Source organism: Gopherus evgoodei, chromosome 2 (assembly GCF_007399415.2).
Source record: "Gopherus evgoodei ecotype Sinaloan lineage chromosome 2, rGopEvg1_v1.p, whole genome shotgun sequence".
Taxonomy (NCBI): domain Eukaryota; kingdom Metazoa; phylum Chordata; order Testudines; family Testudinidae; genus Gopherus; species Gopherus evgoodei.
The window spans coordinates 184156773-184172349 of NC_044323.1; the positions used below are offsets into that span (position 1 = coordinate 184156773).

Below are 15577 nucleotides of genomic sequence, written 5' to 3' on the forward strand. Positions count from 1 at the left end.
TTTGTAGTACAGTAACCAACCTTATTGCTCCCCTCTTAAAAGGGTCTCAGGGCAGAAACCCAGTGCTAAACCATCAGGGCACTTCAGACAAATACACCTCTACCCCCAATATAATGCGACTCAATATAACATGAATTCAGATATAACACAGTAAAACAGTGGTCGGGGGGGGGGCGGATCAAAGCAAGTTCAATGTAACACAGTTTCATCTATAATGGAGTAAGATTTTTTGGCTCCTGAGGACAGCGTTATACTGGGGTAGAGGTGTATGCATTAGTGCAGGGAGACTGATGCAAGATTCATCATCTTCCTGCATGAAACTGATTATAAAGTTAAATTTTGGGCTTTAAAACTTCATAAACCCATTCCTGCTCTCACTAAAGTCAACAGCAAATTCTTAAGTGGCCTCAGAATTAGGTTGCACGAAGCAATTCTTAATACATTATAAATTCAGGTGTGATTCACAATCGAAAGGCTACAGCCAAGCAATAATATCCAAGGTAAAGTATGGCCAGGGGCCATGTTTCTGTTTCACTATCCAAAGGACCAAAAATATCTGCTCTCTCCACTTAGTGGGCTGCAATGGAAAATTTTACAAGTGCCTTAGCTTTTCCATCCCACATATTCTAAATACTGAGGAACAAGACAAATGGAACACAAATGCTTATATATACACTGTTCTCTGACTCTCTTTTATAATATTATAAACTAAGCAGCTACATTCTGGGGGAAATGGATGAGCTCCCACTTACACTATGCCTCTTTAAATGACACACAGAGATCAGGAAGCCTCATCTTCATGATATACAAACCATCCACCAAGTCATATGAAACATTCTGCCTAACCTACCTATTTCTACATGCAACAAGTCTAGCTAACTAATAGCCATGAAAGCAGTGTTGCAATCAGCCATTTCATGCTCTTGCAATTTATCTGACATCTTTCATTATTTGAAAATAACTTGTCCCTTACTAGATCTGATCAGGGCTCATAGCTCAATATAACATTTCCTTAGTATAGGGCTAGGCATTTGACTGGTCAAATTTTGTCAAAAATGGTCAATATTTTAAAACACTAATTAGAACAATTAATAAGACTAACAGAAAAGAAAAGGAAGAGTTTAGGGTCTGCAACAGGTTGAGCCTACACTAGAAACACTATGCTGCTGTAGCATAGATACTAACTGAAGCAACAGAAGAGGGCCTTAAACTGGGAATTTGGGGGAGATGGTTGGGAGATATATAGGTAATCTCCATGCTGGATTTTAACAATAAGAGGGAAGAAAATGAAGAAAGAAAGGCTACAGCCATGAGTAGGAGAATGGAAATAAGGAGGAAGGGTAGTGTAGATACCAGTCTAATAGGTGACTGTGGCGGCAGAATGTCAATGCCTAATCAGGTAGAGATTGTGAGCGAAGCCAAACAGCAAAAATTAACATGATTGTACACTGATGAGAAGAGCCTACATAACAAAATGGAGGAACTAAAGCTACTGGCGCAGGAACTGAAACCAGATATTATAGGGATAACAGAAACATGGTGGAACAGTAGTCATGACTGGAGTACAGATATTGAAGGGTATGTGTTGTTTAAGCAAGAGAGAAATAAAGGCAAAGGTAGGTGGTGGAGTAGCATAATATATCAATGATGAGGTAGACTGTAAAGAAATAAGAAGTAATAGAATAGATAAGAGTCTGTCTGGGCAAAAATCACATTGGGGAAGAAGCTACTAGAGCCTCCCCTGAGATACTGCTTGGGGTGTGCTACCGCCGGGATCTGATTTGGATATGGATAGAGACCTCTTTAATGTTTTTAATGAAGTAAACAGTAATGGGAATTATGTGATCATGGAAGACTAACTTCCCAGACATAGATTAGAGGACAAGTTCTAGTAAGAATAATAGGGCTCAGATTTTCCTGGATGTGATAGCTGATGGATTCCTTCATCAAGTAGTTGCTGAACCAACAAGAGGGGATGCCATTTTAGATTTGGTTTTGGTGAGTAGTGAGGACCTCATAGAAGAAATTATTGTAAGGGACAACCTTGGTTTGAGTGATCATGAGCTAATTCAGTTCAAACTAAAAATGGAAGGATAAACAAAAAATAGATCTGTGACTAGGGTTTTTGATTTCAAAAGGGCTAACTTAAAAAAATTAAGGAAATTAGTCAGGGAAGTGGATTGGACTGAAGAACTTGTGGATCTAAAGGCAGAGGAGGCCTGGAATTACTTCAGGTCAAAGTTGCAGAAACTATCAGAAGTCTGCATCCCAAGAAAAAGGAAAAAATTCATTGGCCAGCGTTGTAGACCAAGCTGGATGAGCAAGCATCTCAGAGAAGTGACAAAGAAAAAGCAGAAAACCTACAGGGAATGGAAGATGGGAGGGATCAGCAAGGAAAGCCACCTTATTGAGGTCAGAACATGTAGGGATAAAGTCAGAAAAGCCAAATACCATGTAGTGTTGGACCTTCCAAAGGTAATTAAAACCAACAGTAAAAGGTTCTATAGCCATATAAATAAGAAGAAAACAAAGAAGGAAGAAGTGAGACCGCTAAACACTGTGGATGGAGTGGAGGTTAAGGATAATCTAGGCATGGCCCAATAGCTAAACAAATACTTTGCCTCAGTCTTTAATGAGGCTAATGAGGAGCTTAGGGATAATAAGCAGGGTGATAAATGGGAATGAGGATATGTAGATATTACCACATCCGAGGTAGAAGCCAAACTCTAACAGCTTAATGGGACTAAATTGAGGGGCCCAGATAATCTTCATCTAAGAATATTAAAGGAACTGGCACATGAAATTGCAAGCCCATTAGCAAGAATTTTTAATTAATCTGTAAACTCAGGGGTTGTACCGTATGACTGGCGAACTGCTAACATAGCTCCCATTTTTACAAAAGGAAAAAAAGTGATCTGGGTTCCTACAAGCCTGTTAGTTTGACATTTGTAGTATGCAAAGTCTTGGAAAAATTTTTTGAAGGAGAAGTCGTTAAGGACATTGAGGTCAATGGTAATTGGGACAAAATACAACATGGTTTTACAAAAGGTAGATCGTGCCAAACCAACCTGATCTCCTTCTTTGAGAAGGTAACAGATTTTTTAGACAAAGGAAATGCAGTGGATCTAATTTACGTTGATTTCAGTAAGGCATTTGATAAGGTTCCACATGAGGAATTATTAGTGAAATTGGAAAAGTTAGGGATTAATATGAAAATTGACGGTGGATAAGGAACTGGTTAAAGGGGAGACTACAATGGGTTATACTGAAAGGTGAACTGTCAGGGTGGAGGGAGATTACTAGTGGAGTTACTCAGGGATCGGTTTTGGGAGCAATCTTATTTAATCTTTTTATTACTGACCTTGGCACAAAAAGTAGTAATGTGCTAATAAAGTTTGTGGATGACACAAAACTGGAAGGTATTCCCAATACAGAGAAGGACCGAGATATCATACGGGAAGATCTGGATGATCTTGTAAACTGGAGTAAAAGTAATAGGATGAAATTTAATAGTAAAAAGTGCAAAGTCATGCACTTAGGGATTAACAACAAGAATTTTGGTTATAAGCTGGGATCCACCAGTTGGAAGTAACAGAGTAGGAGGAGGATGATTGTGGAGTATTGGTTGATCACAGGATGACTATGAGTCGCCAATGTGATATGCATCAGGTAAAGTATTTTCAGTAGAAATAAGGAGGTGGTGGGACCTCATCTGGAATATTGTGTGCAGTTCTGGTCTCCCATGTTTAAGAAGGATGAATTCAAACTGGAACAGATACAGAGAAGGGCTACTAGAATGATCCGAGGAATGGAAAACCTGTCTTATGAAAGGAGACTCAAAGAGCTTGGCTTGTTTAGCCTAACCAAAAGGTGGTTGAGGGCAGATATGATTACTCTATATAAATACATCAGAGGGATAAGTACCAGGGAGGGAGAGGAATTATTTAAGCTCAGTACCAATGTGGACATGAACAAATGGATATAAACTGGCCATCAGGAAGTTTAGACTTGAAATTAGAAGAAGGTTTCTAACCATCACAGAGGAATGAAGTTCTGGAACAGTCTGCCAAGGGGAGCAGTGGAGCCAAAAGACATATCTGGCTTCAAGACTAAGCTTGATAAGTTTATGGAGGGGATGGTATGATATGATGGGATAGCCTAATTTTGGCAATTAATTGATCTTTGACAATTAGCAGTAAATATGGCCAATGGCTTGTGATGGGATGTTAGATGGGTGGGATCTGAGTTAATACAGAGAATTCTTTCCTGGGTGTCTGGCTGGTGAGTCTTGCCCACATGCGCAGGGTTTAGCTGATTGCTATACGTGGGTGTCATAGCATTCTCTCTCGAATCTGAACCTTAGAGTCCAGGAATGAGATACTAGCATGAATTTCCCTAAGCTTAATTACCAGCTTAGATCTGATAGGCTGCCACCACCCAAAAATATAGTGTTTTGGGGCACTCTGACCTCCCCAACCTTCCCTAGGGACCCCAAGAACCCAGATCCCTTGAGTTCTTAAAACAAGGAGAAATAAACCATTCCCCCACCTTTCCCCTCTCAGAACTTCCCTTCCTGGGCTATCCTGAGATACTGATCTAACCTCTTAAATCACCATACAGGGAAGCATCTGCCTTCCCTTTAACAAAGAGGCAAACAGATTCAAGGAAAACAGAGAGAGATTTTATCACTCCCTCTTCCCGTCTCCCCCACCCGTCTTGGTGAGTTATCCCAATCCCCTGGGATAAAAACAAGGGAAGCCAAAAAAAAAATCAATCAGGTTCTCTAAAAAGAAATCTTATAATAAAAGAAAGGAAAAAGTAAAGAATTATCTCTGTAACTTCAAGATGTAAATATTACAGGGTCTTATAGCTTACAGACACCAGAAAGAGACTTTCCCACCAGTACCAATACAAATCAAAATCAAAATATTCCCAGCAACTACACACACAAAAGTTAACCAGCCAGATCCACAAATGCAAATAGTGTGAAACAATTAAAAAGCCTAAACCGCCTGTTTTACTTACTATATGAAAAGAAACTTAGAGAGCCTGTAGTAATGTCTGGTCTCTCAGACCCTCCGAGAGAAGAACAAAGAACTCACACCCAAACTTCCCTCCTCTCGAATTTAAAAGTATCTTGTCTTCTGATTGGTCTTCTGGTCAGGTGTCCAGTTTCCTGCTTGTAACCCTTTACAGGTATAAGAGACATTAACCCTTAACACTCTGTTTAAGACAGTGGGATCGGGAAGGAATTTGCCCCCAGGGCAGATTGGCAGCGGTCCTGGGGTTTTTTTGCCTTCCTCTGTAGCGTGGGGCACAGGTCACTTGCTGGAGGATTCTCTGCACCTTGAAGTCTTTAAACCATGATTTGAGGAACTTTAATGGCTCAGATATAGGTTAGGGGTTTGTTTCAGGAGTGAGTGCGTGAGATCCTGTGGCCTGCATTGTGCAGGGGTTGGAGTAGATGATCATAATGGTCCCTTCTGACCTTAAAGTCTATGATTCTCTTCCATCTCCAGTAAACCCATCTCTGAGAGGCAGTAGAGAGTCTGACAGAAGAATTCTTCCACTGACTTAACAATGTCTACAATGCAGCTTAGAAGGGCTTAATTACATTGCACGGGGCATGAAATTTTTCCACAGTCCTGAATAATGTGGTTAAGCCAACCTATATTTGTAGTTGAGACCAGCCCTCAAATAGATACTTATGTTTAACTACAAAAACCAAGTTACTTAATGAGTTATTTTAACGCAGAAAAATGTGAGACAATGAAATGAAGTTCTAAAAAATGAAAGAATTATCTATTTAGCAAAATTAGGTTAGCATTTAAATGTGAATGTTATTCAAGACTGAATAGTTACAAAAGAAAAATGAAATAAAATTAAAAGAAACACATAGCATTATAAAGAAAAGTAATTTTTAAATGCATTTAAGCTAAGTATCCGGCAAGCCAACTCTTCAAGCAGGTTAATAGCCCTGCATCTTCTCACTGGGTTAGGAGGCGGCTTAATGATTGTGAACCTTCCTCTCCTCTTCCCCAATGTTTGTCTAGTTAGTTTAAAATGTAAACTCTTAGGGGCAGGGACTCTCTCTTTTAACTGGTTTAATGTGTAAACTTCCTTTCTATTCTGGGTTACTTGGGAGCAGGCAACACTCACCTGTGTGCCTGGGCATCTGATGTTGCAACAGTAAAATAAATCTTGAGTATCCCACTGGTGATGATGGATAGGTGGGGATTCTCTATTCACTCTTCTGCTGCCGTCCTTTTACTTATAAAGGAAATTAATCTTGACGGTGCCTCCACCTGCCTACACACTCACTGGCATGCCTTGGGAGCCTCTAGGAGTAAACTTGAGCTAATCTATCCAATGGATATAACTCAAAAGTACCAATTATAAACAATATACAACCAATATACTCTTAGATTGGAGTTAACACACCTTTACTTAACAACAGAGAAACATGATATAACAGACTGAGATTGATTAAAATGCCTCAACCAATTTAATTCAGACGGTTGCACTTCACTTAATCTAATAAATGCAGTTCACAGTAGTAAATGAGACTCAACCAACTTACATTCACCCTGGCACTATTTATCCCACCTCTGAACATGCATAAATCTGAAATTCAGAGTTCTAGGCACTTGCGTGGAAGAACCTGAAGATCTTGGAAGCTGGGGACAGCACTCTGCTGGTCCAGTAAAACAGTCCAGCCAAGGCAACAAGAGTCAGAGCAAGTGTAAGTTGGGATCATTCCAAGATGTACAACCCCTCTGAAAATGGGAGTTGTCATCATCAGAGGTCAGTAACCTTGGATACTGGTTAGACAATAAGACTACTTCTCTTTTCAGATTCAGGGAAACCCCTTAAAAGTCTCTCTCCTGTCCCCTTTCCATTGGAATCATTTTCCCACACAAAGGTGGTGATAACTCTTGCTGCCTTCACTGCATGCCAACCTCAGTCAGTTCTGGACACAGTAACAGCCTCTGCCCTGGCTCCAATGAAGACTTGCAATAGCTTCCATGGCTCATTGCTTAGTCAAAGCCCTAACAATTTATCAGCAACAGCGTCCGTCTTTCTAGCAGCAGCTCCTTGCTTGGACAGAGCTCCACAAAGCAATCTCAGCTCCCCAAAAAGACAGAACTTCTCCTCAATACCCTCGATTCAAAAAGCTCTTCCCCAAAAACTTCATGGGAGTTGTAGTCTTCAAGGCTGGATTGCTGCACTCAGATCTTCCCAAATGAAACATTCTCAATTAGGTTCAGAGGCCCCTCTAGTAGAGGGTGCCTACAAATGTGCTTTGTAGGCCACTCTGTACACTTATGGTTTTGTATACAAAAAGATATACATATAATGTTAATTCTAGACGATTCCAGCCAATCAAGATGCTCAGTTTTCAATTAGTTCACCTTTTCCCCCACCAACAGATGTCATCAGCATGTAGCGAAGTGAGCTATCAAGACATTTAAATAGGCTTACTAAAGATGGCACCATAATGCACTTTAAAAAGGTAGGAAACCGCCTGCATCAGGGCATTCTCACTAGATTATTTGACCATTTCATTTTTGACCACGGTCAAATAATAGGTGATCAACTGAGCAGTCAACTGACATTATTTGACGAGTCAATTGACTAGTTTGCCATGCCTAAATGCACATAAACTCAAAATGTGCTGTTATGTAAATATAAAATAAATTAAATGCGACAAACACAAACACAAACACACACAAATTCAACCATGCAAAAGTCAGAAAAATGTAACAAATAGGTTCAATAACATAATATATTAATATAGGCATAACATTAACTCGCTTATATGACATATTTGATTATTAGGAAGAAGAATTTATATTGAAATATTTACAACAGGAACTATTATGGGCAAACCGATGACTATGAGAACCTTAACTGTTTCTTTACATTTGTGCAATCATATTTTAAAACTTCATTGGTGTATCATTTATAGCATGTAATTTGTTTGGGTATTTCCTTTAAAGCCTATATGGGCCATAGACAGTTCTATTCTAAGTTCAAATCAAACCTTACTAAGGAGAATAAAGTACATGTGTTCACATGCTGTGGTTGCCATTGTTTGACTGGAACCAGTCTGGAGATTTTTTTGGTTTACTTTTTTATTTATTGATTGTACAAGACTGGGTCAATTGGACAGCAGCACACGAAGAGAGCTGTACCTTTCAAGGAAAAGATAGTGTTTTATTATTGGGTTTTGAAATAAAACTCAGAAATTACAGAACACCGCAGGAGGCATCATAAACTTGCTTTCAGTGCCAACGATTCCTCTCAGCAAGGCAATTTAATGGAAGACCTTGCATTTATCACTGCCGTATAGGTGCCCCAGCAGTAGCTCCTTTGCATGTCAGGCTGGAAAAAGCATACAGTCCTTCCAGCCTCCGTCCAGGGGAGGATTGTTTCATTAGCAACTTAAAATCTTAACATACATCCACTGAACAAGATCAGATCAGAAGGAATTTTCCCAACTTTTAACTTAGTTTTTTAATCAACTTTAGCAAAGAAATTCATGTTGGAAGAACCAATCCCATTATAGATTTAAGTGGTTTTGTTCAACCATTTTTCAGGATTTTTTTCAGAAAGTCACTTGAACAAGAGCAAAAACAGTGTTATGAGACAATTTAATTAACTGCCTCAAATTCTCCTTTGCAATGATGCCCACAAAAAAAAGAAAAAAATCTTACCAATGATTTGGCTGCTGGCGTGCAGAGACCACTGCTTACCATGCTGACCAATATCGTTACATTGGTACTTCCTACTTCCCAGTCTGTACTCAACTGTTGTTGTGTCTTATACTTTGATTGTAAGCAACTTGGGGCAGGAATCATCTTTTTGTTCTGGTTTTAAGTGCCTACCACAGTGGGGATCCTGGTCCATAACTAGGACTCCTAGAGGCTACAGTAATACAAATATTGTAATAGAACTGTAAATATCACAGTATTTACTAGCACAAATGCTTTCATATCATGAAATTAAGTCTCCCTCCCCCTCTCCACTTGCACTGATAGCTAAGTAATTGCAACATCCTACTGTTATGTTTCAAGAACACCCGGGACACTAGCTTTTTACATCACTTTGATGGGACACAATCTCTTGAAGGAAAAACCCATTTCACACTCATTTAATTTGGACTAATGTAAATTGCAGAAGCTCTCAGGCAGAAGCTAACCTTTTGAAGTGACTGACTAGAAGAGTTTATATTCTCACCATTTTGACCTTAGATGTGAACTTTACTTGCCCAATTGAAGCAACCAATTCAATAAAAACACACAGCTAGAAATGTGACTAGTCTCTGACCCTTTGGGAACACTGAAAGCATTTCTGAATTGCCCTGTAAACTCAAAAAGTTGAATACATTACATTCTTTTTATGGCCAGTGTCCAAATGAAGCAGGAAGTCAGCATGCTGCTGTCTCACAAAAAAAAAAAAAAAACAACTGTTCTTAAAAACAGTGAGCCTTATGTTAACAGTTTAAAGTATTTATAGAACTCTTACATGAAGAAAAAACAGCACTCTCCCAGTGGTATTTTCATCTCTGGTATTCAGCAGAACTAATGGAAACATCTGACTCAGTTTTTAAAGATCTGAAGACTGAACAGCAATGTTAATTTGTATTTTTTGGTTCTTATATATTTATTTACATACATATCCACATCAAGAGTGGTGCTCAGTCTGTGGTTGGTGGAGCACTTTCAGGTGGTATGTAGAGCTGTTCCTTTCACCATGGGGAAGCAGCTGTCAGACATCAAGGAGTAATACTTCTGCTACCTGTAGCATTCAAGACAGTCAGTGATTCCCAGTACAGGCAGACAAACTCGCACTACCTCAGTTAGAGCCAGTGTGCGGACACTGCAACACTGCTGATGGCTCAGGCTAGCCACCCAAGTCCAAGCCCACTCAACACCCCGTGTCTAAGCTCTAATAGCCAACCCCAGCTGCCGCTACTGCTGGAACAGCCATACTGCTCTTTTTAGCTGAACTAGCATGAGTCAGTCTACTAATAATGGGAATCACATCTCCCAGTTGCAGTGCAGACATATTCTCAGGATTTTTTGACAATGACAGATTAAAAAAACCAGCAAAACCCACAAGCACCTCTTTCTGCACCTCTGCAACTGCTGCATACGTTTGGGGTAAATGCAGCTGTGATCAAAATTTGCTATTAATAAACGGCAAGGATAGCAAAAGCACAGGAGCACAGAATTAAACTGCAAAGACCTCACACTACAAACTTGTGGAGAGCTTAGAGCAGTCAGCCAATAAATGTGAAGTCCTATATCCTAGAATATCAGGGTTGGAAGGGACCTCAGGAGGTCAACCAGCCCAACCCCTGCAGGACCAATCCCCAGACAGATTTTTACCCTAGTTCCCTAAATGGCCCTCAAGGATTGAACTCAATCCTGGGTTTAGTAGGCCAGTGCTCAAAACACTGAGCTATATCCTGAGAGAGAAAAATGACCAGCTGAGATGGAAGGAGGATTGGGGCATGGGGGGTGGGGTGAGATTTAACTAAGCAACTTCTCCCTTAGCGCTGAAAGAAACTGATTTTCACCTTGTTTCTTTAAAGCATTTATTATGATGTCTTCATATAACCACGCTGAAAGGAAGACAGTCAATGAGCAGATCTCTAGTTTAAGAAGAAATCCCTAATATGGGAGTATTTGAGAAAAGCAGTAATATGAAGTTTTTTCTAAAGCTGTATACAAAATTTAAAAAATACAGGTCCCCCTAAAATCTATTGTATTTCTAAACATTTCTATGCTAGGGTTGCTAGTCTAACCTTCAGCACACAGTAAACATTGACTGTAGCTGAATTAATAAGATATGTGGTGATGGCTCCGAAGTTTTAGAGGACACTATCATTCCCTTTACCTACAACAATTGTTTTTGTTTCCAAAGATTTCCCTCAATTCCAAGTAAACTTCCAAAAACAGATGTCTAAAAACTACTGCTCCATTGGTTTTACCAGCATGAACATAGCTTCTTTTTCCACATGAAAATTCTGAATAAGAGATTTAAGAGAGGGAGTTTAATACACCCCTTCTGAAATTTCAAAGTACGTAACACTAAAAAATTCCACAGAAAAGGGAAGTCCTCATCCCACATGGAGGATAGTAACATGACATCAGTTTTTAAAAAATGCTCCAGAAGCAATCCCAGCAATTACAGGCTGGTACGCCTAACTTCAGTACAGGGCAAACTGGTTGAAACTATAGTAAAGAACAGAATTATTAGAACATGATTTGTAAAGGGAAATCAGGCCTTGCCAATCTACTAGAATTCTTTGAAGGAGTCAACAAGCATGTGAACAAGGGGGATCTAGTGGATATAATGTACTTAGTTTTTCAGAAAGCCTTCGACAAGGTCCCTCACCAAACGCTCTAAAGCAAAATAAACTGTCATGGGATAAGAGGGAAGATCCTTTCATGGATAGGTAACTGGTTACAAGACAGGAAACAAAGGGTAGGAATAAATGGCCAGTTTTTGGAATGGAGAGAGGTAAATTCATAGAATATCAGGATTGGAAGGGACCTCAGGAGATCTAGTCCAACTCCCCTGCTCAAAGCAGGACCAATCCCCAGACAGATTTTTGCCCCAGATCCCTAAATAGCCCCCTCAAGGATTGAACTCACAACCCTGGGTTTAGCAGGCCAATGCTCAAACCACTGAGCTCTCCCTCCCCCAAATAGTGGTATCCCCCAGGGGTCTGTACTGTGACCAGTACTGTTCAACCTATTCATAAACGATATGGAAAAGGGGGTAAACAGTGAGGTGGCAAAGTTTGCAAATGATACAAAGCTACTTAAGATAGTTAAGTCTAAAGCAGATTGTTACTCCTAGGGGAATTCTGCGCACACCTTGTCCCCCACAGATTTATTTTTGCTTCCCCGCAGAAAAATGACTTTGACAGGGAAGCTGCAAGAGCAGTCACCCACCACTCCCTAGCAGCACAGACACATAATTTCAGGCACCCAGAGTAGCTAGTGGAAAGGTAAATCACCGCGGGGCTGGAGACACCCAGCAAGTGACTCCTACCCTGAGCCAGGATCAGCTGCTAGTCTTGGCTGGGCTGGAGGCAGAAAAGGATGGTACTTCCTCTTCCCCTGGAAGTAGAGGCTGGGGCTCTGTCAGACCTCAGAAGACTCCCCTTCTTCCCACTCCCACTGCTCCTCAGCTGTAGGGGGAGGGGTCACTGTATGGGGAGCTGTTCTCCCATCACTGGACTTTATCTTTAACTAAAATAAAATTAGTGTATGGATAAATAAATAACTATAACAACAAACAATATGATTGTTTGCACATTCGAGGGCAATCTACACAGTAATTCAAAGGGAACCATTTTCTCCTACAACCACCATAGTTGCTTCAAGGCAATGCACATTTGCTACAGATTTTCATTTGTACAGATATTAAATGACGTATAATGACAGTTGATATAAATTGATTATTAGGACCAAATTGGCTTGTTTGAATGACCTGGATTAAACTGCCTCTGGTATTTTAATCCCTTACCCCATTTATCAAGGAGATCAATAACCAAAAGCTCCCAAAATTGTCATAAAGGGTAATAACTGAAAGGAGAAATACAATATGGTGGATAAATATGTATGCACTTGGTTTATTTGAGAATATGCATGTCTTATTTTCACAATTTTTAAAAAATTGTAACCTATTTGAGAGCTTTTGTAAAAGCAGTTACACTAATTACTAAAGTGAGACCCCAAAAAGGCATTATAGTTGGCATTCTAGTTACTAGAATTTCTTATGACTTGAGAATTACCAATATTAGATTTTCAGCACCAAAGCAATGGTGAATGCCTCACACACTACAGAGTTGAGATAATTTTTGAGTGCATAGGTTAGCAATATTTACATAGTTACAATGCTTTTAAAATTACACACACACCACTCCTTTTCACAGAGGATTATCATTCTACATATAGAAGTAACTACAATTTTCATGCTGTTAATTATTTTTCCAGAAATAGCATAGTGAACAACAAAGTGTCACGTTAAATGGTCACAACATGTGCTCATTCAATAAAGGCAGTGGACAAATTCCTCAGGTAAGAGATCAGTCACAGACAAGGTCTCAAGTTGCCACAGAAACAATCAAAAACTTCCTGAGAGAGAATAATGGAAAGGATACTTCATATGAGACATATTCACAGGAATTTTGCTTTGCCAGAAAAGGAGGGTCTCAGGTCACTGCTAAAGAAAATAACAAATCTCTATGAAGAGAGCTAATTCGTCCAAGGAAGAGCTCATCAATGCCTGTAAGATTCAGATTTTAACTATGAACATGAAGATTTAGAATATATGGCTACAGAAAGTTTCCATCATAAGCAGCACATACAGTCATATTGCCAAAATCTGTTTTCAGCCTCTCTCCACCCTTCAAAATCCATCCTTCTCTTTCCCACTCTCCGCCCACTTTCTTTCTCCTCTTCTACCACAATCTTACTCTTCTTTGCTCACTGCTTCACACCATCCTGCTTCACAAAAATAAGTAAAAAAAGAAGAGATGGGATTAACATGTGTGCCCATGACCACCCTGATCACTTTGGCCTGGGAGTCACACATGGAAGTAACATGGTTAAGTTCAGACCGGCTTTACACATCATAAAACAGCAAACAAAAGGACACAAACCCAATATTTCTCTCTTTGCAGTTCACCTACAATGTGTATACAAAAGAATGTGCTAACCTTTTAAGATACTTACAGGGCAGTTACAGATGTCATCCCGTAATGGAAGCTGCAACAGAATGATTGTGAGAGACGATACAAACGAGTTTCCTTCCCTCACAAGCAGCAGCAGCTCCTCCGCTCTACTGACAGAGTCTGGGTAGAATCTGAAGCAAGGAGCTTGCAGAGACTGGGGAAAGAAATCCGTGAAAGGGCTGGGAAGAGAGGCAGAGGCAGATATGGCAGTAAAGACCCTGGAAAGGCGAAAGTGGTTCATTGTGAAAAGAAAGCTTGTACGCCCCTGGACCCAGAGGAGTGAGCCCCTGCACTAAAATGGTACAAGTTTTAACTGGCTGGAAGCAGATGAAGGAAGTGACCTGACCAAAAAAGCAGCGACATGGGCTTGAGGTCCAGAATGTGTACCTGTTTTTCATTTAACAATGTTAGACAGCAGCTTCTGAGGCTTTGCCTACACTAGCACTTTTGTCGGTCAGGAATGTGAAAAAAACCACATCCCTGATCGACCTAAGTAGTAGTGGGGACAGCATTATGTCGGCAGGAGACCGGGCAGCTACACGGGAGACCTTACAGCAGTGCAAGCTGTACAGCTGTGCCACTAAGGTCTATTGCAGGCAACCTATGGCATGGGTGCCAAAGGCGGCACGCAAGCTGATTTTCAGTGGCACTCTCACTGCCTGGGTCCGGGCTACCAATCCAGGGGGCTCTGCATTTTAATTTAATTTTAAATGAAGCTTCTTAAACATTTTTAAAGCCTTATTTACTTTACATACAAAAATAATTTAGTTATATATTATAGACATAAAAAGAGACTTTCTGAAAATGTTAAAATGTATTACTGGCATGCGAAACCTTAAATTAGAGTAAATAAATGAAGATTCGGCACACCACTTCTGAAAGGTTGCTGACCCCTGGTCTATTGTTTAGACATAGCCTGAGAGTAGGAGGACAAAAAACACCTTTCACCCCTCTTCATAGCCAGCTGTGAAGAACCAGGCCAAGGCTTCATGTTAGAGTTTTGTTTTCTTTTGGGCTTTAGTTTCCTCAAAAGGGAAGGCAGGCTTTTTTGTCATGGTGTTTTTGGTTTTGCCAAGGGGATAGATTATCCAAACAGCACGAAAGAAAACTGAGGTATGGCCTTCCTCTGACACAGGAGTAGTAAGCCACTTAGGGTAGGATTAGTAGTGCATATTTGGGGTCACTTGGGCTAGAGGTTTCACAGATATAGAGCCTGAGAAAAAAAGCTAGTCAATATATTTTGCTAGTTCTCTCCACACACCTGGGGTCCATGCTGTAAGTCTGACCTGCACTAAACTGAGTTTTGCCTAGTTGGATTTGACATCAGCTAACATCTGGAACCCAATTTAAAGATCAGAAAAGCAATATTTAAAAGTTAGACTATAAATTTGCACTCATGCCAAATGGACTCAGGTCCTGCCTTTGGCAGGTTTACAAGAATGTCTGCTGTGCACATTACAACTCCATACATGCATTCTGCTTTGTGTGAAAGACTGATTTTGAAAGCTTTACTCTGAGTACAGGCATTACTATGGAAGAACGCTAGGGCAGATTTTTCAAAATGCTCTAAAAACGTGTGCGCTTAGGGAAATCACCACAAACAACTGCCACAACAACAATAGGAGAATAAAATGATGCCACATAGACCAGAGCAAAAGTACTGTCCCAGATTAACTGGTTCTGTCCTAGAAAAGGCTTGCTGAACTTCTGCTGGGCAGCATTAGGTGAAACACAGAATCATAGAACTGGAAGGGACCTGGAAAGGTCATCCAGTCCAGTCCCCTGTACTCATGGCAGGATTAAATATTATCTAGACCATTC

At 40.2% G+C, this 15577-nt stretch overlaps 1 protein-coding gene across 7 annotated transcripts in view; it reads right to left on the minus strand.

The window, feature by feature from the left end:
* KIF13A (kinesin family member 13A) overlaps positions 1–15577 on the minus strand; it is a 208227-nt gene that overhangs the window by 150511 nt on the left and 42139 nt on the right. The gene's annotated exons all lie outside the window — the stretch shown is intronic.